The sequence below is a fragment of the Aptenodytes patagonicus genome, chromosome 16 (genome assembly GCF_965638725.1).
Source record: "Aptenodytes patagonicus chromosome 16, bAptPat1.pri.cur, whole genome shotgun sequence".
In the NCBI taxonomy this organism is placed as follows: Eukaryota; Metazoa; Chordata; class Aves; order Sphenisciformes; family Spheniscidae; genus Aptenodytes; species Aptenodytes patagonicus.
Window position 1 is genome coordinate 2,103,601 of NC_134964.1, and position 27,851 is coordinate 2,131,451.

The 27,851-nt window shown below is 43.7% G+C and overlaps 1 protein-coding gene and 1 pseudogene across 2 annotated transcripts in view; both read left to right on the plus strand.

The window, feature by feature from the left end:
* Positions 1-27,851, plus strand: part of TOM1L1 (target of myb1 like 1 membrane trafficking protein) — a 583,218-nt gene that overhangs the window by 312,065 nt on the left and 243,302 nt on the right. The window lies entirely within an intron of this gene.
* On the plus strand, positions 11,002-13,014 carry LOC143167829 (kinesin-like protein KIF2A; annotated as a pseudogene).

Consider the following 27,851-nt stretch of genomic DNA (forward strand, 5'->3'; position numbering starts at 1 on the left):
ACCACCACACAGGCAGTGAAACTAAATAAATGCTAATACTTAGCTCTTTGTGGTTACTTCAGGCAGAGCATAGGTCTTGTAAACTAAACAGCACCTCATTAATCAGCAGTATGAGCCTTATGTTGGATGTAAGTGATGCCTAAGCCTTTTCTGGGCCTCTGCAAAATGGTTAATGTTGACGTCCACGAAGTGGTTGGACACCGTACATTACCCACACGTTTATCATAAAATACCAACTTGGTATTAAAGCAGGCAGCTCCGTATACGGAGCTCCCCTGCCACCTCTTCTACAACATCACGCCTGAAGGCTTGGAGGTTTGGTTTCCATCCGATCCATCAGCCAGCATGGGCTGTTCTCCTCCTTGTTCCCCTTCTTACACGTTCTGAACTGTCCCATTTGCAAAACTGGGGAAGCTTGAGGGTAGGTCCTATTTTGGAAACAGTGCACATTTGCTTTGGCATCTTATTTGCAGGGATTGGCAAATGCCATGCCTGCTTGCCTTGGATAGATTTTTTTTTTTGTGGGAGAAAGCAAATTTGTGTATTTGGCTGGCTAGAAAGGGAAAACGCTGTGTTTCTGAAGGGTATATAACCGACACTTAATTAGTATTATACAGTCTTCTCATTCCTTCCTTGTGCATATGTATGTATACCAGCACGTATGTATACAAACAGGGAGAAAAAAGGAGGGAAAATGAAGCTGACTATATCCAGAACCCTGGTGTAAAACTGCTATCCTAAAATGCATACAGTTTGTAATTTAGGAAACTGTTATAACTGGAGTGAGGTTAAGGAACGGGTATTTCCAAAGCTCGGAGTGCTGTTTGTATTTGCTGATTAATTCCAAATGAGGGCAGAAGCACTTAGAGGAATACTATAAAGGTACATTTTCTCTTTTCATTTAGAAACGTAACATCTGAGAAGCATTTATTAGCAAAACATCAACTCTATTTGCACGTTTCTAAATAGAATATTAGAGCAACTGAATTTTAATTTTCATGTCTGTAATTTGTTAATATAATTACTGTACAATACAGTTAGGTGCTTTCAGATCTTTCACTGTTAATTAAAAAGCTAATAACTTGAAAAGCTATAAATATTGAGGTAGAGGGGTTAGTGCTCCAGGCAGTTAATCCATTATTTGTCATTTACTAGAGATCCTTTTACTAGAAGGCCAGGCTTCATACTGAGTATAGCACCTTGTGACTCCACTCCTCTCTCCTACCTGATAGATATTCCCACCATGCACAAGCAGCACAGGATTTGTGCTGGATTCCCTAGCACAAATCAGCATGTTCACAGCTAAATGCAAGCAGAAAACAGAAGAGATCCCACCACTTCAGCCCATTAAGTTGTCTTCCTTCTCTGCTTTCATCTCCTCTGCCCCATCTAGACCTACTGCCTATCTATGGATTGATACTTGGCACAATGTGAAACAGTCCTTTTCTGGCCCCTTCTACACAGCTGGCCATGGAGGGGGTTTTGTAGCTCGTTATGTAGGAACTATGAGAAACTCTCTGAAATGCTACCAACCGCACCAAGAGCAGTGGCGTGCGTTTGTCAGAGGATGTATTCTTGCAGCTCATTGCTGCACTGGTTAGAAATGGTTGAGGTATTTACGTTTTCAAATTTGGGGAAAATTTTCATGGTTCCAAATTAAAAAAGGAAAGCCAATATTCAGCATTTCTTGCTGGAATCTCCACTGTTTTGAGTCTCCTGAAACAACTCACTGGGGTTCCCAACCAGCACGTGCTTCATTGGGACTGCCCCGGTGGTAAAGATCAGTTTGCACTACTACGTTGGTGTAAATCTGCAGACCAGCATGCGCGGGGCTAATCACAGCTAAAGGGAGCAATACTCTGTGATCGTCATGCACTGTCTCGAAGTGGTACAATTCGTGCCTTATTCCTGCAAACTACTTAAATTCTGGTAGGCTAGAATATGGAACACTTTTTTCTATGCAGTGTTTACTCTTTAGTCAACGGAAATGGAAGAAAGATTTTATTTAAATGTGGTGACCCCGTTTCTAAATTAACCTTGTCTGGATATAGCCTGGTTTTAATAGTGTGACTCGTGATCTATGTTGGTAGGGGAGAAAAATGCTTTGTGTTAAACATATTGTGGTCTGGTGCTGATTGTTTTAAATGTTCTAAAATAAGACATCTATTTTAACAGAAAATGGACTTGCTCTTCAGTTATGTAAATGAAGCACAAACAAATGAGACTGTGCTACCTCACAGAAGGAAAATCTGTGTTTTAAATTCCAATCAAACAGTAACATTATGCTAGATAACATACACAGCCGGATACACGCACGTACAACACAAAGCGGCTGCGGTTGAGGCAGATTTTTAAAAGAAGCCAACAGGACAAACATTGGAACTGGGAAACAACATTCCCTCTTACCAAAGAAAATGCTTAATGGTGTACCTCAGCATTGTTTCAGCACATAGTCATTTACCTAACGGAAATCATTAATTCTGCCTAGCATTTTTGAAGAATAGCTTGATGATGAGCTTCCTAAAAGGCACTCAAAGGAAGCACTGCTTTCTGCAGTCAGTTCAAATTGTTTAATGTTTGTCAAACTTGAATTGCATTTGAAGGATACGTTGTGAGTAATGGATTCTTCTGCTGTTTACACATGGACAAGGCTGCACAGCCATTCCATGCTGCAGTTTATTGCACTGCATTATGTATGAGGTGGTTTTGCAAGCAGATACATAAACACAAAAGAGGGGATGGAGGAAAAACACAAGAAAGCAGATTCATGTATTGTCCAATATACAACTGTTAGGAATAATTTAGAAAAATTTTAAACACTCGTGTGCAAATATTTGGAACTGTAGCTCTGAAATGTGTTATTTACTGCATGCTTAGCAGAGAACACAGTAGCTTTACCATGAAGCAACTCTTCCTTCTGTTGGAATTAGCTTATAGCTACTGCACTGCTGTTACATGACACCAACAACCCCAACAGCCTTTATTGACAATGTGGGGTCACATCCTAAAAAGAGCTATGCTCTTTCATTTCTCATTGCTTTAAGGGGATTTTAGGTGCTAAGTCCATTTGTAAACCTGCTGTTCAAACTGTTAAGATGTAGGTGTGTAGCTAGCGAGAAATGCCAAATGGCTAAAAAGCATCCACCATGCATTGATTTTCAACAGGCGTTAGGGTATGCTCTGCTTAGGGATTTATTGGTAAGTCCTACTAGGCTACCCTCTAGGTAGTCAAATAACTGTGCAATTCTGGCTGTAAGTACTAACGGGAGATGTTTAACACCTCACAGAGCTGGATTCTCCCAAGCCGATTGTACATTTCCTACTGAGTAGCACTTAGCTGGTCCAGTGGGGCCTCGTTCAAGTCAGCTCATTCCCTCGGTAATGTCAACGAAAGTGTAACGGCTGATGAGAGTCATTCCTCACCCGTGGGAGTCTGCAGAGCTTAAAGTCTGGCACTGCGATAGCACTAATCAGAATAAGTTATCACTTCAAGTGAGGAAGGGTGTCAGAATTTGGCTCTTTATCACTAGTTAGGTTACTGCCTTGGACTTGGCATCCGTATAGCTGGGAATCACCACTGTGTTGACCACAAGACATTGGCATCTTGTCAGTACAGTTCCTTGGCTTTGGGAGTATCATCTAGCTTCGGAAGGGTTCATTCCTATTTCTTTAAACCTCCCAAATGCTGTGCTGAACTGAAGGTGATTATGGCTTTCCTGGATGCGCTGTCATGGAGAGCAAAAGGAGATACAGCACATTGCAAACCAGAGCTAATATTTAGACGTTTTGTATCTGAATTGAAATCCAATGTCAGAATCTGTGGTTTTCCAGGGAGACTGTCTTGAACATGGAGATGTTGTCTGGGTATAAATTGTTGTTTGTTAGTTCTGGAACAAGCTAACTTATGAGCACTGCCTTGGTACAGGAGTCAGAGAAACATTTTATAGAAGAGATTGAAAGGGACCTGACAGACATTACAATGAAAGACACCAAAGCTGCTTCTCCAGAGATACTTCCCTCAGAGCACATGATGTATCCTAAACATCTACAATATTTTTAGAGGCTGTTTTGATTTATCGCCTAGCATACTGTATTATTACATGGCGCACTAACAGTCCGCTACTTCACATAAAACCATTTTAATACTGAGCACATATACAGCTCTTTATAACAATTAAGTCTTGTGAAGGCCATGACATGCCAAAATGTTTTTCTGTGATTTGCGTAAGATGGGTGGAGACATTAAATACCCTTCCTGAGCTCACTGATTCCCTTTGGCAGGGTTAAGATTAGAACGCAGGATATTACTCCTTTCCCACACCTCTTACTAAAATTCACCTTTCCAGACCATGCTGCCCCTTCTAACAAAGAAGCAAAGAGAGGGCTCAACAGTCTCTTGTGGAAGCTGTAATTCAGATCTCCATCGGCTCCTGTGACTATTTATCCTCAGATGTTATGTCCTTAACTTGGCAGGAGAAATAAACTTAACCTGCCAAAAACATTTCTAAACTATGCTTGGCAGGCTGGATCCCTCGCAGTGCTTCATCCCTTCTGCAGGTTGGAATTACTACTAATACACTTAAAAAATACTGGTCCATGGTAGAAATGGATTAATTCTAGACAGTGTTAATACTGTACACAAAAGCATGAGGATTGATAGTCCTTGTAATCTCTTATCTAAACATAGAAGGGCTGCATATGCTGTTCATAAAGCACTGAAATCAATCATTATAGTGGCAGACAGGTAATTGGGAAGCAAGCTCCTACTTACGCAGACCAAGAGAGGATAACAGCCTTCAACAGTTTTTTGCAAAAATTATTCTGTCAGCTTTCAAACTTCAAAATCTAAAGCGAGTCACTTAAAATCCATATGTGAGCACTTAGATAGGTAGCGTGACTTTCAGAACTGCAAAAACCTGGCATTCCCCACAACTTCAAAGGGCGTGAAGGTTATCCAACACTTCGGGTGGAAAGACCTAGAAATGTGGGGGTGCCGGAGTTTGACGTTGATTGCTTGGCACCTAGCTGCAAGGAGGGTGGTTCAGAATTGTAGATCCTGGTAACCAATAAAAACCAGCTATGTCTGCATGGCTCTAAGAGTAGGATCAGATTTTAATTAACATTTGTTAAGTCCTTTGAAATGTTAAGGCTTAAAACAATTATATGACTGCACAGCTCCATAATTTTTTTAATGAAAGTCTTGTAAAGAGGATCTTGGAGCATTTAAGAACAAGTCTGTTTACACGTTCAGCCAGATGAGGATAGTCAGAAAGATTTAGTAATTAGAGTTTGTTACTAAAAGCTTCTCCATGTATTAAACATTAACATAATGTTTCTAACTATGAAATGAATTAGACCTAACTAAACTGTTGTATGAATTAGCAGTATTCACTCTCTGATTTTCAGATTAGTTACATTAATTTTAAATACTATTTTCTGCCAGGAAGTGACTAGTAAATACATAATAATAAAAATTGACTGTGCCGCATTACAACATTGAGAAAAGAATATACTGCTTTTACTGCTTTCACTGCTTTCAGGTTTGGTTTTTTTCTGGTAACTCATTGTAATCCACACCTTCCATTGAGTTCGCTGGAATTTATCCTCTTTTATAATGACACCAATAATTATTTTGCTTTGTTTTTTATTACTTCATAAGGTGAATGAAAGTTGTTTCCATTGCTTAGGGAAGCGCAGTTTAGCTCTAATAGAAATCTAGGGAGTTGGCAATGGTCCCACTTCTCTACACAACATTATGCAAGTCCTCTAGACCCCTCAGTATGGTAGACCCCATCTGTGCTCTCCTACTTCCAGAAGAGCAGTTGTTTCCCTTATCAAGGCTTGTGGCTTGTTTGGGGTTTTTTGTGTTGGGTTTGTTTGTGGGGTTTTTTTTACAAATTGTGATCAGGATCTTGGTCTTGCAAGGAGTTTGTGTGTGGGCAGATCTGTGCATCCATACAGCTCCCATGAAGTCTGAAATAGAAACTGTTACTTGCCTCATCACGTTTCATCTGAATGCTGTGGGTTTTGGCAGAAGGGACTGGTTGTCTGTATTAACGTTGCGGGTTGCGACCACAGCTTTTTGCACATAGGGCGAGCTGACAGTTAGCTTGGTAGCAGTGGAAAAGCAACAGAAGAAATGGGGGGGGTTTGGCTGTTTTTTTTTTTTTTTAACATCCTGTGATAGTAAAGCATCTTCTTTTAACAGACCGTGCATTATCTCTTTGCTGCTGCACATTGCATTTATTCTCTGATGACTCATAGCAAGATTTCAAATCCTTTATTTTCTTCCTTGATATGGTAGTATTTTAAAAAGTACCAAAAAAATCTCACGTATGTTTGCAAATTATTTGAAGGGTGTTTGAATAAGTTACAAGGTTTTAAGCTACTGCACAGTATGTGTTAGAGTTTGTTTCAGGGTTTCTCTGTAGACAAACAAAAGCTTTAAAGACTCTGGAAAAAGACTGGTCCCCTTCTGGAGACACTGTCCTTTTCCTTTTTCTCTCCTTCTCCTTCTCCTTCTCCTCTCCTTTCTATAATTGCTGTCTATAACCCCAGCAGAAAAATCACTGACGAAAAATTGTCTTTTTCCGGAAATATTTACATGCTGTTCAGCACAAGGGAGTCCTGCTTTTAACATAAGGTCTTTAGATGCCACCTTAATGCCGGTCAATAAATAACCATCCCTAAAAATACCTGTGGACATGAATCTTGATTAAACCCCAGCATCTGGGTCTGTGGCAAAATTTCCTTTTGACAGTTCTTCAATTCTAATCCAACATAAACTTTCTGATATATTACAGAATAACTACCTCCTACCATGATAACAATTCAGCCTTTTCTGTCCAGATAAGGGCTTCTCCCCTCCAGGACCCTGCAGGGAAGTTGGAGCACTGAGGCAGTAATTTCATATTAATTTACTACTTGGGATCTGAAAAACAGATGAAATTAATATCAAAACATCCTCTTCCTTTGGGTCCAGATTTAAGACGGCGCTTGGCTAGGAGAACTGGGAGGGGGCTTTGGTCCCTACATGCGTTTGGGTTGGCACGGGAAACTCCTCTGGTATCACAGGGTGAGTGTGGGAGCAGGCGGTTGCCCTTCGCTTAGGTGAGGGCTGTGGCTGTGACGTTCCACATTGGTCAAGGACTTAAGCCCCTCTCTAAGGTAACACGCATGCAGGCACCCTTGTACTTTATGAAGAGGATTTTACACTTCTTTTTTAAATTACTGGTTAATTGATCATAGTGCTGGTTTAATCTCTCATTTTCCCCACCTGTGTTGGATGTAAAGCTGCTTGTAAATGCATAGTCATCAAAACCATTAATATTTGTCAGAGTTTAAAACATGTAATCTCAAGCCAAGTACAGTCTTTTTCTTTTTTTTTTAAAGCATATTCTTTATAAAAGATGCACTTGCGTGTATTTTAGTTCTCTTGTGTACAAAATCACCCATGATTACTTCAGCAATTAGATGCCAACATGATGAGGGAGCAGCAGGGCACTCCTGGGAGTGGCTTACGGTGCAACGCTTCACAAGATGGTGCTGTTAGAGTAAGGTTGAAGGCTGAAAGCTGTTAAATGCAGCAGGTGTGAATCACTGCACGATAATTTGCAGGCTTGGCTGTCTTATTAGAATTATAAAATAGCCCTATGCAAATATTTTTTAAAGATGCAAGGGCAAATAATCAGACATAACTGAGGCCACACCTCAACTAAGGATCCTAAAGTCTTAAACAGCAACAAGGTATTGCATCAGAAAAGTAAAGGAAAAAAAAACTGGGTTATTTTAAATTGATTAAAGTAATCAAATATCAGTGCATTCAAAATGTTTACTTCTAGTTGCTTTGTCAGTTAGCCACTGTATTTGCCTGTCACAGTCTCTGCAGAACTCCCCTGTTCAGTTTTCTCCTAGTGGCATCTCCTCCCAGTGCAGAGGCAGCTGAAGTCCCTATAAAAACAGGGGTTTGATCATCCATGTTCTAGGAGCTTTCTCACAAGGATTAATCCATTAGATGGATGACTGAAGCAGATGCACAGTATTGCTGTTTTGAAAGGTATGCTCTAGTTTTGAGTACCTAGCTTTTGTACTCACTGCGATGAATTTATACCCGTACCTGAAGCAGAACTCACTGAGGTCTGCGATTATCTGTAGCCTCCGAAAATCAGGCTGCTCCATTTCCCATTAAAATGTTAAATCTGTGGGCTAATGACAGGTCAGCCATTACCATTACATATATGACCTGAAAAATCGAAGCCATCCCCTCTAAAACCAAACATGCTGATAGATCCAAGCACATTCTTATTGTTATAAAAATACTCAAATTTCAACAGATGGGCTCTCAGTAAAGAGTAGTTAGTGGTTTGTTTAAGAAAGGACAACTGATGAGTGCTTGCTGTGAAAGAGGGGCTGGGGTGTAGGCTGAGCTCAGGAAGAACTAAATCAACTTCAGGTTGTGCGGCGGTGCCAGGCAAGCAGGGAAGCCTGGTGCGATCTAATGAGCTCAACAGCTGCGAGGTGTCAATTTGCAACAATGCTATGAAAAAGCTGATTTGATGTTTTGTCTCATGGGGGATTCGTATTTAAAACACATATTTGGATATTTATGTTCTCCAGAATGCTTCTCTAAAAAAGGTCCAAAATCTGTGCCTGATCAATAGTATAATTTCTGAGTTTATTTTTTGGCAAGTTACACCATTGGCAATTTGCAAGCTTTGTAAATAAATCAATATGTAACAATTTTATCTTTTTGTTTACTTAGCACATGGTCCAACCATGAGAAATACTGGCATCTTTGGCTCCTTTTTGGGTCAGAGGGTTTGAAGTGCGGTTGTCTTATTTACGAAGTATATTATCATAGGCCCAAAATGATCCTGGCCCCGCACTGAGGTTGTATTACCTTTTCTATACAGGGAATGTACAACTGACAGTATTTGGAAGTCCCCTGTTTTTTCTTCAGTATTTATTTGGGCTGAAAATGTGTATTATAAGAGCATTGGAAAATGAATCTCGATCTAACTGAAATTCGGTGGCTGCTCTCAATCAGTTAGTTTCCTTTAAAAAGCCATCTTTCTCTGAGCACTGCTGTCATAAGCCTAGTAACACTCCCCAAATTAGATTTCTGTTATGGTTATTTGAGGCTATTTCAATACTTTTATGAAATTGAGTCATCTTCTCTTACAACGATATCACTAATTAAAATCAAGATGAGCAACTGCTTACACAGCTTGGTGGATATGATTGCAGAGTTACTTGAGCGCATGTTGCAGCACATGTATCCTCTAGGAACACCAGATGAGTAGAAGTTGTTAAGCTATCCAAGAGCAAATGTCAAGTTCCTCAAGGAAAAGCTTGACTGAACTCTGATGCCCGTCTGAGATTCTAAAAAGGTCTCCAAACATTAAACAGAGAAGGCCGTTTGCCACAAGGGTTGATTTCATTGTATCCCTCTGGCCTCTTCATGGGGTACTGCTGCAGCCTGCTACTGCGGGCTGTTTTGTCCTCTGGATCCGACAAAAGAATTTGAGCAAGGACTCGTACGAAGAGAGACAACGTTGCCATGGAAAGCTGAATAAGCCTTTAAAATCACAGCTTTGCTCTACCCTATATCCCTGGCGCTCTGTATTTCTTCAAGCTTATCTAACAGTGTACATGGCAGGCTTTTATCTCCAAGATCTAGCCAACAAGTTGCTGCCATTTTACTACTCCGCATCCTTCTTCAGGCTGGCGCTTTCACATGGAGACCCAAGAACTAGATCTCTCTGTAACAGTGACATAATTTCCCCACATAAAAATGGTTTGAATTACATTTAAAGCATGTTCAAAGGCATGAGGATTTAGTCAAGCACAAGTAGCTGAAAGCAACAGTAGTCATGGTGCCTACACCTCCAGACAAAAAATGTGACTATTAATTGCTCTCCTTCAAGAAATTATAACACATCTTAACTGGTGTTTTGGCTCCACGGGAGGGTTGGTAAATAAGGACATCCAGGATTCTCCTTATTGTTAAGTTTTGGTGATCTCAGACTGCCTGAATTCATAACTTTAAGGTACCAGTCAAAAGACAAGAACAAATGGAGATAATAATTAAGTGTCTTCTAAATTAAACCTTCTGAATTGGTTTTACTTGCTTCAAGCTTATGTAAGTTTACCACTGTTTCTGTAAGCATCCTTCTGAGGGCTGTTATGGCATTTGAATATTTTTGTAAATAACAGTCCTCGTCACTGAATGTCTGAATCTACCTGCCAAAATGAACCAAAAATCTTATGTAAGCCAAGATATTAAAAAGATTCTCCTGTAGCCAGAACTTTTAAATTCTCTATTCAGGAATCCAGATGACTGAAGAGCATTACAGAAAGGGATTAAAAATATCATCAGCTGTTCCAGTGATCAAAATGATATCAAATTCTTCGTTGTGGATGCAGATGTACCCACTGTACTCACACTGCAACTCTATTTTTCATTCATTTTCTATTAAGCCCATTTTTTCTCAAGCAGGATTTCAAGGCATGCAAAGCCTTTTAAAAGAATTCAAAATTTATGTTCAAGGTAATTGAAAACAACATGTTGTTTTCTGCATTTTTGTGTGGTCACTGCAGGACGAAAAGGCTCTCTTGAGCCTCTGCGCTTGTGTCACCGCTATAAATTCTTGTGTCATCGGCATTAGCTTAACGCAACGTGACTGATCTAATTAGGCACAATGTGTCACAGCAGCTGCACGCCAGCCTGGACACTCAAATAGGCCTTTTCAGGTGATGGCAGCTTTATATGTTCCTCCCACCCATAGCACCTGATTAAAAACACATGTATTTTCAACCTTAAAGCTGACCCCCTTCCACAGCCCCCCAGGGGGGCCACCCGGGCTGTTGTGACACGGTGCCGGGCGAAGGCAGCGCTGAGCCCCATGGGACCCCCCGCGGCCAGGGGCAAGCTCCAGCCCTGCCTGCCCCAGCCAGGGGGGCACCTCCACCCCACAGCTGCAGCCAGGGCACAGGGACAGCATGGCTGGGGAGTTTGGGCACATCCAGTTGGGCACCTACATGGAGATCAAGCGCAGCAATGGGCGCATCCACCCAGCACTGGTGACGGAGCTCCATGAAAGCACTTCCAGCATCACTGTGCAGTGGCTCGAGAAAGGGGCCAACAAGAGCAAGCAGGTGGATCTCCAGCTCATCTTTGCCCTCAATCCTCACCTGGGCCCAAGGAGCACATCCACGACCAGCATGGAGGCCCCACTGCCAGCAAAAGGGGACCGGAGCCTGGTGAGTGAATAGCAGCCCATCAAAGTGAAGAAGCCATCTGGGGACAGCAGGGACCCTGTGGCTGCGCAGCCTGGCTCCAGGGGCTGCAGACCCAGGTGGACATCACCATGTGTGCAGCTGCGAGAACAGCGGGAACACCGGCAGCTGGAGATGGGGGAGCAGCAAGCCCAGCAGGCCACTGCTTCACTCCACCTCAGGACTGATGTGATGGCCTTGATCCAGAAGTGCTGCAGCCACCTGGACTGCGAGGCACTGCGGGCCACCACACCATGCCGGCCCCATCGCATCTGCCTGTGTGTTCAGAAGTGGCCGCTGAACCAACAGGAGACTGAGCTCAACGACTTCGATGTTGTGACAGTGCCCTGCCAGGACATGGTGATGGTGCGTGAAGCTAAGCAAAAGCTGGACCTCACATGGTACCTGGTCAACCAGGTCTTCTGCTTTGACCATGCCTTCAATGATTGTGCCACCAATGAGCTGGTGTACAGGCACACCACCCAGCTCCTGGTGGAGACCATCTTCCAGGGGAGCATGGCTACCCACTTTGCCTGTGGCCAGACAGGCAGTGGCAAGACACACACCATGAGCCCAAGTTTCTCTATCAAGGACTCTAAGTCCTCCAAAGGGATCTACATCCTGGCCGCCGAGGATGTCTTCCGCAGGCTGCAGGACCCCAGCTACCAGAAACTGGAGCTTCGAGTCTATGGGGCCTTCTTTGAGATTTATGGGAGCAAAGTGTTTGACCTTCTGAACTGGAAGAAGAGGCTGAGCGTGCTGGAAGACGGTAAACAGCAGATCCAAGTGGTGGGGCTGTGGGAGGAAGAAGTCACCAGCGTGGAAGATGTCATCAAGCTAATTGAAACGGGTAGTAAGTGTCGCATGTCAGGCAAGACCTCTGCCAACACTCACTCCTCCCGGAGTCATGCCATCTTCCAGATCATACTCCAGAAGAGAGGGCATCTCTATGCCAAGTTTTCCCTGATTGATTTGGCTGGGAATGAGCGAGGAGCTGACATCTCCACTGCAGGCAGGCAAACAAGGCTGGAGGGGGCTGATATTAATAAAAGTCTGTTATATCTTTATAAAGATATTAATAAAGTGCCTCCTTGGCACTCAAGGAGTCTATTGGGGCATTGCGGCGTAAGAGAGCCCACACCCCATTCAGGGCTAGCAAACTCACCCAGGACCTGAGGGACTCATTTATAGGGGAAAACTGTACCTGCATGATTGCCACTATCTCTCCAGGAATGAGGTCCCGCAAGCACACCCTTAACACCCTACTGTATGCCAACCGCGTGAAGGAGCTGGTGGTGAATTTAAATTCCCTTGGACAACCCTGTCAGGAGGTGTTCAGGTTCCCACATGGGCTGAAAGACATGAAGAAACCCTGGACTATTCAGAACTGTCCCAGGACAGATGAGTTACAGCTATTTGGGGTTCAGGCAGACAAGGAAGTGTCGCCCCAGTTATTTACTTTCAGCGCTCGGGGGAAAACACAGAAAAGAGGTGGATGAGAAAATGCTTATGGAGGAGCATCCAGAATCTTTGCGATGGTTGAAAGTATTCTTAGAAGTGGCTAGGGAAATAGACTACAATGTAGATTTTTACGCTGCACAGTTTGAATCAGTCCTGGGTCAAAAAATTGGCATCCTGAGCAAGATCCAAGAAAAAGTCAGGTTATTCCGGTCAGCTCTTTGAAAGGAAGAACAGAGCAGCAACCAGAGCTGCACGAAGAGATCCCGTACGCTGTAAGCTGTGCCGGAGACCCCTGGACCCTGAAACTGCTGCAAAATGAGATCTGTTATGATACCACTGCATCAACTGCTCAACAACTCGAATGTTTAAAAAATCTCAAATAGTGTCTGCAGAGATATTCTGGGTTTTTTTGGTTTTTTTTTAAATAGTGGGTTACACATGTAGGAAAATAGTAGAGTTGTTTCCAGGTATTTTTCACTGTAGAAAGTAAAATTGTGCAGTTGTGAGGATCTAACCTGTAGGAAAAGGCAAGAATTTACAGAAAATGTGTCTCACCTCATCTGGGCAGGTTTCCTCCTGATGCCTGTAATACACACACACACACACACACGTATGTACCTCCCTAGATGGGCCCTGCTCCAGGGTTGAGTGAAACTGCACCAAAAGTAAAGTCGCGTTCCCAGGGTAGGAGGCATTTCGAGTGATTTAAAAAGGCGTTAGAGTGCAAAGCACCGTCATTTCTGAGCACGATACATTTGGGAAATGAGGGTTATTTTGTCATGGCATAAGCAGTGGCTTTTTTATAGCATCAGCTCACTTTTTTCCTCTCTCCCTCTCTATCTTTCTTTCTTAACTATGTTCTCATGAGGCATTAAAAGAAAAAGATGCTAGAACCTGCCTTCGTAAAAATCAGACTAAAGATCATAGCAATTGCCTGGCCGGTGGGGAGAAGATACGCCTGCAAGGTTTGCAGAGGGAAACAGGGGAGTCAGTGCTCTGTATCAGAGGCCTGATGAGAGGAAATTTGCCAGATCAAAGGGTGAGAAAAGCTGCATCCAACAAAGCACCATCTGATAGTGCATATCAGCGCGATAGCGGCACGCAGGGAGCGGCAGCCCCAGACTGGCGCATCAACCCTGATGGGAAACCCTGCAAAAACTGCTCTTGGTAGAGAGGTTAAAGCATCAGGCACATATCTATGCTTATTATTCAATTTGGAAATTAATTAGTATAAAATTTTGAAAGGATAACTAATAAGTGGAAGAAATTAAATGGTATAAATCATACCTAATTAATTGATTATAATCCTCCATTTCCTCATGCTGTCTGAGCTCTCTCTGGCTGTTGGTCCCATCCACCAGTTTATGCTAGTGAACATTTTAAACATCTGAACTGAAGTCTGATGAAACCAATGGAAGAACTTCAGCAGCCCTTCAACCAAGCCAGAAATTTGTTTTCAGGGATGAAATTATGAGACACCAAACATTGTTTAAATGCTGGTCATCTCCTAGTAATAATATGCCGTGCTTTTCAGCTTCAGTGCGCTTTACAAGCATTTATTTATTGTCATCCTGCTTGTTTTGGTATTCCTAGTTTCAGCAGCTCGTAGTGGTCAGAGATGCAATGAGACATAGGTACTGCTTGCCAGATTAAGATAAAAGTGTGCTGTTTCCAGCGGGGATTTACCATGAAAGGGTTTTCTCCGTTCTGAAAAGAAACTTCTTTGGGGTTCCTTCCTTAGCATTTCTCTTGGATTCTTGCGTTTGAGATGCTGGACATAGTGGGGCAGCAGGTCGTAAAGCCCAGGTCACCCCACCATGGGGTACAGTATGTGGAAGCACAGTGGCTCCACGGTCCCTTGCCTGGGACAGTCTAGCAGGCTCCCTTTTAGGTGGGCGTAGGAAGTGTTTTCCACACAAGGCATGTGACAGATTCACTCTTTTGGCTGCCTGTGGTCCTTACTCCAGGTCTAAGTTCCCACTGTTCACATGCTATGGCCGTGCGTTAGCTGTAAATCATGAGCATGAACTGTTTTGGTAAAAAGGGCTGTGAATTAATTGAGTTGGGCACAGTTCTAGAAACAGAGTTTTAATGAGCTGGAACAAAGTCCTATCAGGGCGGGATGGTTTGCAGTGAGTAGGAAAATGAATTTTATTCTCTCTTTGTTTATACTCACATTCAGGAGGCCGTTTGTAACTAAGCTCAGAAGGTGACTCATGAGCACACCCTACTGCTTTCTAAAGCAGATGCAAAAGGAATTAACTAAATTAGCCTTTTTTTTCCCTTTTTTGTGGTTACGTGAAATGTTGATTAACCTCTTCCTCTTTTGATGATCTTCAGTTACACATTTTCCTTTGCTTTCTAAACATAAATCCTGTGTATGTATAGAGTGCAGAACCCCTTCTTCCTATTACCTGGACTTTAAGCATGACTTCTGCCTGGTTTCCATTAGTTTGTAGCCACAGAATACCCCTTTGTATTTTGGGTTTGGAAATGTAGTTTAAGCATGTTTACATGTGTCCACAGAGCCCACCCCATAAAGGTTCACAGATTTAATGAAAATTCATTCTAATTTTTACTGGCCAAGGCATGTCTTTGTAATGAAACCAGAATCAGATAAGTGTGCTGGGTTTTAGGTTTGCATTGCTCTGGTGACCGTGAATGTTCAATTAAATAAAGATCCCTAATTAATTATAGTGAGGTCGGCCATTCACTTAGCCTGTTAAACAACTGAAACACTTTTATGGGATGCATTTTTGTTTATAACTGATTGTAGCTGAATGAACAAGAAAAGCAACCATTGTATAAATAGAACCTGGCTAATCTAATCATTTAGCGCCTGATAATTAACCATAAATACTGCTAACCATAAATAAAACATATAAATGGCTATAATTAACCATAATACTGAATATTAACCATAAATAGCAGAACATGCTATTCCGTTATGCTGCAAGGATTTAAATCTGTTCTCTTCCTACCTGTGTCATTTCTAGGGGAGATTTCATCGCTAGTGAGACATTATACCTAGGAGCTCCACACCCCCCCCCATTACTTCATATTCCTCTGCTTGTCTTCAGTGTTTCACAAGGACTGAACATAGACACTCAGAACCTCCTCTGTCAACAAGTGATGGTAGTTCCCATTGCAACTATAGATAGATAGACAGACAGACAGATGTGTATACGTTGGTCTAATTTTCCAGCTGCTACCTTCCTCGTTCTGAGCTTGGAACAGCTTTGGCTGTAAAATATATTCTTCTTTTCCACACTTCTCTAGTGTTTGCCAGTATGTTTTGTCAGAGCAGCGCTGCAGTGCCTCCATAGCTTGATTCGGTCTCTGCTGAACTTCTTGTTAGGCTTCCTCATCGCTTGTTCCAACTCTTGCATGTTCCCCCTGTGCAGTCCTCAAAGGTTTGAATTCCCTCAGCCTAAAGCAACTGAATGCCCATATGCTCCCTCAAACAGTCATAGAATCATAGAATCATAGAATCATTGAGGTTGGAAAAGACCTCTAAGATCATCGAGTCCAACCGTCAACCCAACACCACCAGGCCCACTAAACCATGTCCCTAAGCGCCTCATCTACACGTCTTTTAAATACCTCCAGGGATGGGGACTCCACCACTTCCCTGGGCAGCCTGTTCCAATGTTTCACCACTCTTTCAGTAAAGAAATTTTTCCTTACATCCAATCTAAACCTCCCCTGGCGCAACTTGAGGCCATTTCCTCTCGTCCTATCGCTTGTTACTTCGGAGAAAAGACCAACACCCCCCTCGCTACAACCTCCTTTCAGGTAGTTGTAGAGAGCGATGAGGTCTCCCCTCAGCCTCCTTTTCTCCAGGCTGAACAGTCCCAGTTCCCTCAGCCGCTCCTCATAAGACTTGTGCTCCAGACCCCTCACCAGCCTCGTTGCCCTTCTCTGGACACGCTCCAGCACCTCGACGTCCTTCTTGTAGTGAGGGGCCCAAAACTGAACACAGTATTCGAGGTGCGGCCTCACCAGGGCCGAGTACAGGGGCACAATCACTTCCCTACTCCTACTGGCCACACTATTTCTGATACAGGCCAGGATGCCATTGGCCTTCTTGGCCGCCTGGGCACACTGCCGGCTCATGTTCAGCCGGCTGTCGACCAACACCCCCAGGTCCTTTTCCGCCAGGCAGCTTTCCAGCCACTCTTCCCCAAGCCTGTAGCGCTGCATGGGGTTGTTGTGGCCAAAGTGCAGGACCCGGCACTTGGCCTTGTTGAACCTCATACAGTTGGCCTGGGCCCATCCATCCAGCCTGTCCAGGTCCCTCTGCAGAGCCTTCCTACCCTCGAGCAGATCAACACTCCCACCCAACTTGGTGTCGTCTGCAAACTTACTGAGGGTGCACTCAATCCCCTCATCCAGATCATCAATAAAGATATTAAACAAGACCGGCCCCAGTACTGAGCCCTGGGGAACACCGCTCGTGACCGGCCGCCAACTGGATGTAACTCCATTCACCACAACTCTCTGGGCCCGGCCGTCCAGCCAGTTTTTGACCCAGCGCAGAGTCCACCTGTCTAAGCCGTGAGCCGCCAGCTTCTCTAGGAGAATGCTGTGGGAGACAGTGTCAAAGGCCTTGCTGAAGTCCAGGTAGACCACATCCACAGCCTTTCCCTCATCCACTAGGCGGGTCACCTGGTCATAGAAGGAGATCAGGTTGGTCAAGCAGGACCTGCCTCTCATGAACCCGTGCTGGCTAGGCCGGATCCCCTGGTTGTCCCGCTCATGCCTTGTGAGCGCCCTCAAGATGAACCGCTCCATAATCTTCCCCGGCACCGAGGTCAGGCTGACAGGCCTGTAGTTCCCCGGATCCTCCTTCCGGCCCTTCTTGTGGATGGGCGTCACATTGGCAAGCCTCCAGTCTTCCGGGACCTCCCCCGTTAACCAGGACTGCTGATAAATGACAGAGAGTGGCTTGGCGAGCACCTCCGCCAGCTCCCTCAGCACTCTCGGGTGGATCCCATCCGGCCCCATAGACTTGTGAGTGTCCAGGTGGCATAGCAGGTCATTGACTGCTTCCTCCTGGATTACAGGGGGTTCATCCTGCTCGCCGTCCCCGTCTTCCAGCTCGGGGGGCCGAGTACCCTGAGGATAACTGGTCTGCCTGTTAAAGACTGAGGCAAAGAAGGCATTGAGTACCTCAGCCTTTTCCTCATCCTCAGTGACAATGTTCCCCCTTGCATCCAATAAAGGATGGAGATTCTCCTTGGCTCTCTTCTTGTCATTAATATATTTGTAAAAACTTTTTTTGTTGTCTTTAACAACAGCGGCCAGATTGCGTTCTAAAGTCAGGACAGTTCAACTCATAACATGTGCGTCAGCTGAAAAATATAATTGATTCATCCACTAGTTTTTTGAAACATTCAATTGCTTTGCCCTCTGCTCTCACACCCACTTGCCTTCCCATCTACTCCTCCCGTTCAAAGTGCCTTTCTAGCTGTGACTCTCCATACCAGGCAGTCAGCAGTAATATTGTTGCGTGCATCTTATAATCTTTCCTTTCAAAATTTCTGCCAGCGTTGCCAGCTCTCCTGTCTCACAAAATATAGTTTTTTTCATTCCTCTTGTACCTTCTAGAATTATTTAATTGTCAGAATCGTACTTTTCTGGGGGTTAATTAATCTTTTAGACTTCTTGGTAGCAGAAAAAAACTTGGAAAGGTACAATCTAAATGCTTCTAAGCTGGAAGACCATGCTGAAAAAAAGTATTTACAGAAAGTTAATCTCGTGAATTTTGGAACCAGAAATAGGATGTTTAAAAGCTTGACTTTGGCAGTACAACTCTGCTTAAACCTTCCTGGCTCAGGCACTTGTCATCAGGCCTGTGCAAAGGTAACCCCTTTCCGCAACACCTCTGATAACCAGGTGGTTCGTTGACCATTTGAAGACATCATTATTTGGCTGTTTCTGTGGAAGTCCAGGGGAACGATACAGAGGGCTGAGCTCAGGGCCCAGAAAACCCCCAGCCTGATGTGGTTTTAGGAGAGCTCACCTGCAGCGCGCAGCAGCTAGGACAGGAGGTGGCCCCATGCTGATGTAGGAGGGCGGAAGGGGAGAGCTGGGTGGAAGAGGCAGGCGCAAGATCTGCTAGCTGTGTGCGTTGTGCGATAGGAAACGGGTGAGGTTCAACCCCAGCAGGAGCGCCCAGCTTCCCAAACTGCAGCATCTGGAGTTTCCAGTTCAGTTCTGAGGTGTCAGTCAAAATGGGAGCTGCAATGAATGGATCAAAATAATCTGTACCCTGCAAAGACAATCTGGGAGAACAAGACGCCTTCTGGTACTGCCTCTGCAGCAGGCGGTATGCAATTTGCTCAATTTAGCATCAAGTAAGCATGGCTGAATTTAGCCCTGTATTTTTGGCTTTATTATTATCTGAGTATTACAGCTCAGCCTGTTATCATGAGGCTGACTCACAAGGTTTTATTCAGGTTTTTCTCTGGTTTTCTGCTCAGACAAAGCCTAAGGCAACTGGGATTTTCCAGAGTAGAGAATGACTGTTGTCGCTAATAATAGCTTTAGTCAGCAACATATGTTTAGTGATGCACATCAATATTTGTACTTTCACAGATGCTAAGATTTTGCATTTTCGATGTCATTGTGTCCAGGAGCATGCTTTATCTGGGTGCTGTGAAAGTACATGTAAAATGCTGAATTTTTATACCTACATTTCCCAAGCTGAAAGCCTGTGGCTGAAATTCCTCTGTGCTATCAGGCAACATTACATTGCAAACCATACCATTTCGTACTTTGTACCAGAAGCCTGTGAATCTTTGAAATATGCACCTCAGCTATGATTTACGAGGTATTTGTATCATTTTCCTTTTATTTTTCTACAGAAGCAGGTAATATCTCATAGGGTATGTTGAAAGACATTATGTTTTGAAGCAATTCACCTGGTATTCTGCCTCTCTCGCTCCTTCAACGCTACAAGGAATATGTGATGGAAACAATGTTGTTGTTCCTCAGATTGTTCCTTGAAGTTTTCTCTTGTTTCTGCTTTTATATTGAGTCATTCTTCTTCTTGTGACCTCCTAATCATTTCCTCAGCAAGAGACTGGGATGTGACATGCAAGGAGATGATTTCAAGTGAAGAGGAAAAAATGCACCAGAGAAGAGGAAAGCTGAGATGTAAGGATCCTGTTTACATGCAAAACTTTCAGTTAGGTAAATAAGCACCGAAATGTTTAAATCCGCATCATCACAACGTTGTCCAAATAGCAAGCACAGTCTTGTCTGCAAACTAGAAAGAAAATTCTTGGCGATTCCCTCAGGCGTTGGACTGGATGGAGAGAGCTGCCCTCCTCATTGTAATACTGGAGGGTTTTTTACTGAGTAGGTGTGATCAAATCTGCATGGTAAAGGTTTGGCATTTATGTACATAACACTGGCGGTTTTGTTTGAAAGAACACCTATTTGTGTGTGCAGTTCAGGTGTCGTCTATCCAGAAATGAGAGTTGGTCTCCTTCACATTCTGGATCAAAGAGGCTTGATGAAAATCTACCATGTGGCTTTTCTTATTTTTATAGATTTAGGTTTTGCTTGAATTAATTTATGTCTTCCAAACTCATGGTAAGAAGCACAAAAAGCAGGAACCTCCTCCTCGCGACTGACTGGGGCCAGGCTGATGACAGCATCGTGCACCGAAACGCTTGTCCACTTTTTCTGGCTAAAACAAGTTGGTCACAAAGAAGCGTTTTGTTTCTTGTGTTACGGCTGCAAATAGGCTCCTACAACCACTGAGCACAGACGTTTTCTCTCGGTGTACTGTGTTCTTGATATTGAGGAATAGAACAGTAGCTGGTGAACAGCTGCTGTGTAATAACCTGCCTGGTTTCCTCTGTGTCTTGTCCTGAAATTGATGTTTAAACTCATTCTCCTTTGTTAGACTTCACTGGTTTTGCTCATCACCTGAGAGCTGACTCTGCACAGGTCTTGCTTACAGCTGAGCAAAAGGGTACCATGCCGGTCCGGAGTTTTTTATGGTGTTCGCAGTCTGATTTTCATAATTTTATACTAATTTCAAGCAGCGTTAAGAACCTCTTGAAATAGGACATTAGACCTCAAACTTCGCTTGGATACTTATTCCCTCCTTCTGCAGACTCTCCCTATCTTCTGCTGCTGTGGGATGTTGCCTGCGATGCCTCTCCCTCATTTCTTGCCTCTCAACAAACGACTGCTTATAACCTGGTCCTTCCCTTTTGGTGAGTTCATACGTGCCATCCTCCATGTAATCGTTCCAAGGAGAGGAGAGTAAACACACCACCCTCCCCTTTGAATGAAAGAAGTCTAAGCAGAAATGTTTCCACCTCTGATATTTCCTCAGTTACGCTTCCCACAAACCTTTTTCTTTTTCTCCCACTCATGGTAACTTTTGGGTAGTGGTGCTATTCTTGCCTGACCAATTTGCATAAAGCTATAGGAAAATATCTTTTTTATTTTGTTTAAACTGGCTTTTAAAATCTTCCAGAATTTTTGTGCGTAATTTGATAGATGAAAAAACGCAAGGAGGTGCAGGATTCATGTTTAAAAAAGTATCATGTGTGAGTGAGTGCCCTGGCTTTACGCTTTTGACTTAGCAGCTTTGTGCAATGGAGGTTGAAACTACCAATAACTGTAAATATAACCCATTTTTATTGGCATAACAGTGACATCTATTGTTCGACATTATATATATCTGTGCCACTCTTAGCAACTGCCTACAGGTATTGAACTGATCTTTCTCAATTTCATAAGATGCAAGCATGCAAAGTCAAATTATTGATTCAACGAATTATGTAATAACACATGTAGTAATGCCATTGGACAGCTATGCAAAATTAAATCTAATTTGTTTTGTCACAGCCTAATTTACAGATCAGTGTGGACTGACGCACAGAGGCGCTTCCTATTTCTGAGAGCGTCGGAAGATGTTGCTTTTATGAAACCTGCACACCAGCCTCACTGCTGGCAAGGCTGCAGCGATGCTGCATCTTCCACACTGTGGACAGTCAGAGGCTGGCAGCACCCAGCAGCAGATTCTCCCAGGAAAACTGCCTTTGCATTGACCCACGGTGCAGCTTCAGAACGTCTGCCCCTCTGCAAGCCTCGGACCTAACCAAGGGAGCCCTGAATATTCAATTGCAGGCGCAGACACAGTAGGCAAGCGGTGTGGGCCAGCAGTGAAAAACACCATCGCTCATTTACTTTTCACTGAGCATTTGCTGCAAGGCAGAACCACCAGCCAGCGCCTGGTCTTACCCAGGCCACTAAAGCTGAACTCTTACAGAGCAGCCCCGGGGGTGTACGATGGCTGCAGCATGCCAGGTACTTGCTGCCGGTATTTTGAGACCAGCTCTTGCACTGGAAACAGAATTCCAAAGCATCAGGCTGGGGTAGTTAAGAGAGAGTTACTTTTCTTTAAGTCCTTTCTTCTTGCCCTCTTTTGATTATCTCTTCTACCTCTCTCTCCTTTTCACAGAGGATACAGAATTCAAATAGGAAAGATTTTAATATAACAGTAATGAAATACAGGGGCTATCTAGTGTGTCAGACGCTGCGGCTGATTAGACTTTCTGATTCGTGGGCTAGCACTCAAGGGAACAGCAACTGTCTCTTTTACTGCCTTGTCTATGAAAACAGCAGAAGGCTATGTATGCTCATTACTATTTTATGTGATTCTGAACATTAGAGGAGAAGTGGAGAGAGCAGAGCTATAGAAAGATATTTTTAATATTTTAATGGAATACCGTGTTTAATTCTTATATAAGCAAATTCCGGATAAGCAATTACTCTCAGTAAAAATATTTGATACTGGTAAATGAAGCAACATAGTTCCCTTCGTTTTAAGCCATAAGCTTTAATATAAGGATGCAGAAATGTAAGAAGCGTGGGTAAAGGGAACACACTGCCTATAGACCCTGCTGTGAAGATAGCACTGAAATATGTGCTAAACATTCAGCTTACACTTAGAGTTCACTGGTGTACACAAATGCTCTCTTGAACAGCCATAGCACATTCCTAAACTGAGGATATAAAGATGGGCTATGTTGTGTAACCCACCAGGCTTACTGTCATTTGAGAAAGAAACAAGAGTAAATACTGTCTTGTCCTCCACGGATCTGTACATAGATCGACTTTTCCAAACCTCCATTCAACTGTAAAGGCTGCAGGATGAAATATTGATATTAAAAATCTTGGATTAAAATCTACATCTCAAGTTTTTCATATATTGTTCTCCACAGTGATGTAAACTTGCATCTAATTTCCTACGTTCAAGCCTCCCTTTTCAGATGCTCTCCACATAGTAGCACCCAGCTGCAAAATAACAGCAGCTGTGTTTCTAAGGGCCTGTGTTGAACTTCTGTGCTTTCCAAAGAGAGAGAAAAATAAATGTTATAGGAACAAGTAACACAGATTTAATAAATAAACATGTTCTGAAGGTCTCACTGTTCCCTCAGTCAAGAGGGAAAAGGAGTGCATATAATGAAAGCTCTTAAGTATGTGCAGTGTCGTAGGGGCTGGAGATGCAGACATGCACCAAATCCCACAGGGCTAGATTTTCTGAAATGCAAATGTTCACAAAAGCAATGAAAGATGTTGTCTGTCCCCAAAATTTACAGTTTCATGGATGAAGAATTAAGAGATCTAGTGGTGGCTAAAAGGAGCAACTGGGATGCCACGGGGCAGCAAGATGAGAGGTCAGCACCTCCGTCCCAAGCTCACTGCCCGGAGAGTGCCCGAGTCTGTGTCTGAAAATGTGTGAAATGGTGATGGCAGCTGGTATCAAAGACCGGGGGCTGGAGCTGGGGGGAATGAGAGGGAAAACTCAGAGTGTAGGGAAAAGGAACGACCCTGGGACTAAAGACAAGCACCTGCCAGAAAAGACAGACCCAACCTGCGGGAGCTACCTGCCGTGCTGATGGTGCCTCTGCGGTTGGTGCTTTTAATTTGCTAATTTAGAATGAAAGCCTCAAAACAGTTGGTGCATCATGCAAGAACCCTAGAAAATGCGGGGACAGGGAGATATAGAGAAGCTGCCTGTGCCCAGGGGTAATGGTGTAGCTCCATCAGCACCAGTTTGGATCCAGGCGAGTGTGTTGGTTTTTTTGGGGGGAGGAACATCTTTTCTTTTGACCCCCAAATTCTTTAGATTTATGCAGGTGCTTCCTTCTCCCCAGTCCTACCTAAAGGTATCGCAGGCACGTATGAACATTAAGCAACAGCACCCCGACCACGGTGCCTAGGGGAGATCCCTGGCACAGGAGGAAGGTCCTTTGCCTTCAGGAAAGCTGTGCAAAATTACATGCAAAATTACACTGCTTAAAGTCAGAGCCTTTCCACCCCCCCGAGTCTTTCAGGAAAGCAATGCCCTGGGATTAGGGAATACAGTTTGCTAATGCATTTAAACATGTCCTGCTCCATCTGCACAGAGCTCTTTGGAAAACCTAGCCCGTGTGAGAATTGAGCTTTTCTGTTGCTTTTTCTAGCTTACACATTGTGGTATTCACACCGCGGGTACCGGTGGGACCAGCAGCTGGAGCGCTTCATCCCCAGCGCTGGCGACAAGCCCACCGGTCCCGAAGGTGAGTGTGAAAGAGGGACATTTTTTTAATTGCATCCTGACATGTGGCAGAACTAATGGAAGTGACGGGGCTGACAGCAGCTCTTGAGGAAAGCGTCGCTGACTCGCGGCGCTCTCGGTGACCCAGAGCAGCCATAACAAATCCTGGTCTCTCCAACCTCAAGAGAGGCGTTTCCACTTCGTTTTCTTTTTATGGGCAAAACCCTGAGGTCTTTATTCAGTCTCTGCTCTGCGCTTGCTCACGTGCCAAAGCAAGTCACTGTGACTGGAATTAAGTAAAAGCTGAGAGTTGGGCCCCATCCTGGCAGAGGCACCACTGGTTTTGGGTGAAGTTTCTTCAGATTCATCTCACTGCAGAGCACGTTTTCTCTTCTGGTTCAGGCGGGCACCCAAGGCAAGCATCCCACTGAGCCCCCCTACCACCCTGGTGTGGGCCCCCGAGCTGTGGAAGGGCCAAGGAACGGGGCTTCGCTCTCCCACCCCCAGATGCCTGGGGGAGAGGCAACCGGGTTTGCAGCAGGCACAAAGTAAAGTGCAAGATTTTTAAAAAGACCCGAGGGATGTGGGAGCCTGTGTCACACTGAAATTCAGAGGGCGCCGTGCTATTAATTTCCCACACGTACCCTTGAAATCCCAGTCCTCTATATTTATTTATTGTCTCTGAACTTGCATCCCTTTAAATTGCAAAAGCAGAGAGTGAGTGATAGCAAGTTCTGAAAAATCAGCGTTAGCAACATGCAGGCAGCCCCCAATCCGAGTGGAGGGCAGTAATTTATTATCCATTAGGTGATCTGTCAATCAAAGAGGACTAACAGAGCAATAAACTTTGAAGTGATCTGTGGAGCTCTGCCCATACTACTAGCTGACTGTCAGAAAGGTCAGGGTGGTAAGATGGATGGTTTCCTCTTCTTCAGACACTCTATCTTTCTCTCTGGTGACACGTGCAGCTCTCTCTCATCAAGAAAGATTGTCAGATATCTCCTGTGGATGAAGTCAACTCCAATCCAATTGCATGTTTTACTGTTTCAGAGGAAAGCATCCAAAGTTTTTATGTTTTACTGAAACATTTTCAAGTGAGGACAACAGCCCCCATTGCTCCGGTGGTGTTGGAAGTGAGCTGCAGCCTTCAGTGCCAAACCCGATCTCCTTGCAAGGCTGATGCTCTGCAGCTCTGCAGGGCTCCCAAGGCGCATGAGAGACTCACAGACCCCATGCCTGGGAAAGGGGAAAACTTAGATTTTGGTCCAAAACTGCTTCAAATGTTTAATCCCACACGTTCCAAGTAAAACAGGAACATTCCTGGAGGCAGCAAGTAATACGCGTTTTGAAAGGTTTCTCTAAAGCAGGTGCAGAAGCTTTCCCAGCGTGCTCCCCTAACACATAAATATTTCCAACAGACTACCCTAAACCCTAAACGGACAGTCTCGCTCCTGCGTGGCCAAGGAAACGTGTTTCTTGATCAGACTTTTAACTCATTTGAGAGCTCTCTCCAAACGCACTGCACAAAGCCGCCCGGAGCGCTCTCGCAATGGGGAATTAATCCACGCTCTGACACACTCTCTGGCTCCATCTTTCCTTTCTCGCTCCTTATTGCACTGGCGTTCGTTACCAGTCTCTGGCTTGCAGCTACAGGCAAAAGTGCAACCAAACTTTCAAGCCCCTGGGAGGGAACTGGAAATGGTCCCAGCCTCAGATTCCAGCCCAAAATACAGTTCTGGTATTCCCCATCCTTATTGTCATTGCAATATCATGCACATGTTTATTTGTCATACTCTAATAAGCTGTATGCGAACAGCTAGCTTGTTTATTCTCTAAGGATAGATTAGAACAGCCAGTCTCCTCCTGGAATAAGTGGAAGTTGAATTATTTATTTTCTTTTCTTCATAAGAAGCTTATAGCATGCTGGATGAGAAGTCAGAAATAATTAAGAAAAGAGCTATGTATTCAAACAGAAGAAATACAAGTAGATGGGCTGAAATGACTATCGCTGCTACGCTGTTCATGCCTAACAGGTCACAGCTGGTCTAAGTGTGGTCTCGGGATGGGAAGGGAATATCTTTTCGGTGTTGCAGGATTCAGACTGGAAGGATGTAGTGATTCTGTGGAAGTCTGTCATTTTCTCTGAAACAATTACTCATGTTCACTTTCAATAACAGTAAGTGAGCTTCTGGATGACGCTTTTTACCGGGTGGTACCGAAGGGTTTCACCGAACAGGCTACTGTCATGATGTGCGTTTTAGAGAAGGGGCTACTGAGGCACAGAGAAGGGATGACATTTTGGGGCTTGGAACATGTTATCCCTTTAATTATGCTTTCAAATACGGCCTTTTATTTTTAAGATACGATTTCTGTTATTTTTCATGCAGACCGAAAGTTTGAAAATGCTCCTCCTCTTTATGGATGCACCCTTTTTCTTTTCTAAAATACTGATGGTGCCCACAGAGGGGAAATTCTGCCTTTACGAGTTTCTGTTCATTGGTCCCGCACCTCAAGTCGGAATTCTGAGTGGAAGACAATATACCCCGACAATGGAAATTAGAGCTGGTTTATAAGGTGTGAACTAACATCCCTTAAAAAAAAAAAAAAAAAAAGACTTCTGTTGCTTTACTGATACTGGATTGATTTTACATTGCCCAAATGCATGGTTAGATGTGTCAACTTGGAAGCATTACATATACAGAGAAGTCCTTTAATTATGATTCTGATCACATGTGGAACAGGATTTTCTGAAACAGATTTAAGGAAAAAAACACATTTCAGGCACTAAATCCTCAGTAACCCCAATTGCTGGAATTCCATTTGGGAATAAATAGCCCAATATGCTCACTTTAGTTTAAGAAAGAAATACATTACAGTAAAGGTATTTTGAATGAAAAAGTAATCTCCTTTCCCATTTCAGCACAAACTGAGTCCATCCCACGTAATCATACTTTTTACTACATATGGCTCTGTGATTGCTCATAAAAACAGATTCTCTAGGTTTAAAGCCAATTGCTGCTCATGCTTAAGCGAAATTGCTATTTTACCTGAGGGACAGCAGAAAATATTCATCTCAACCTATTACCAAGCCCTTAGAGTTTAATTAATGGATGTGAAGTGCATTGAGATCATCAGATAAAAGGTGGTTTATAAGTGTAAATATGTGATGATGACTACCTTGGCTAACCTGCCCTGGAGATGTCTGGAGTTAAAAGCATGAGCATGTGGAGGGAGAAGAGCAGGGCTATGTAGGTGGGTTTTAACACCCCCCACCTCTGTGGATGCCACACAACAGGGACCGGTAACCAGTGGCTTACACAAAGGTACTGTTATTTAATGCCATAGGCAGAGCCCTATTAAACTCAGTAGGCAATCAGATTAAGCACCTACTCTTGCATTTGGACATTTTTAAGGTTAAAATCCTACCGAGTATTTCAGCGCTATGAAATACATGTATTTTTCTAGAGCTGAGCAGAATCCAGCTGTTCAAAGAGACAGGGATCTTCCAAGCGCTCCAAGATAGTTAGGTACCCAGCCCCTA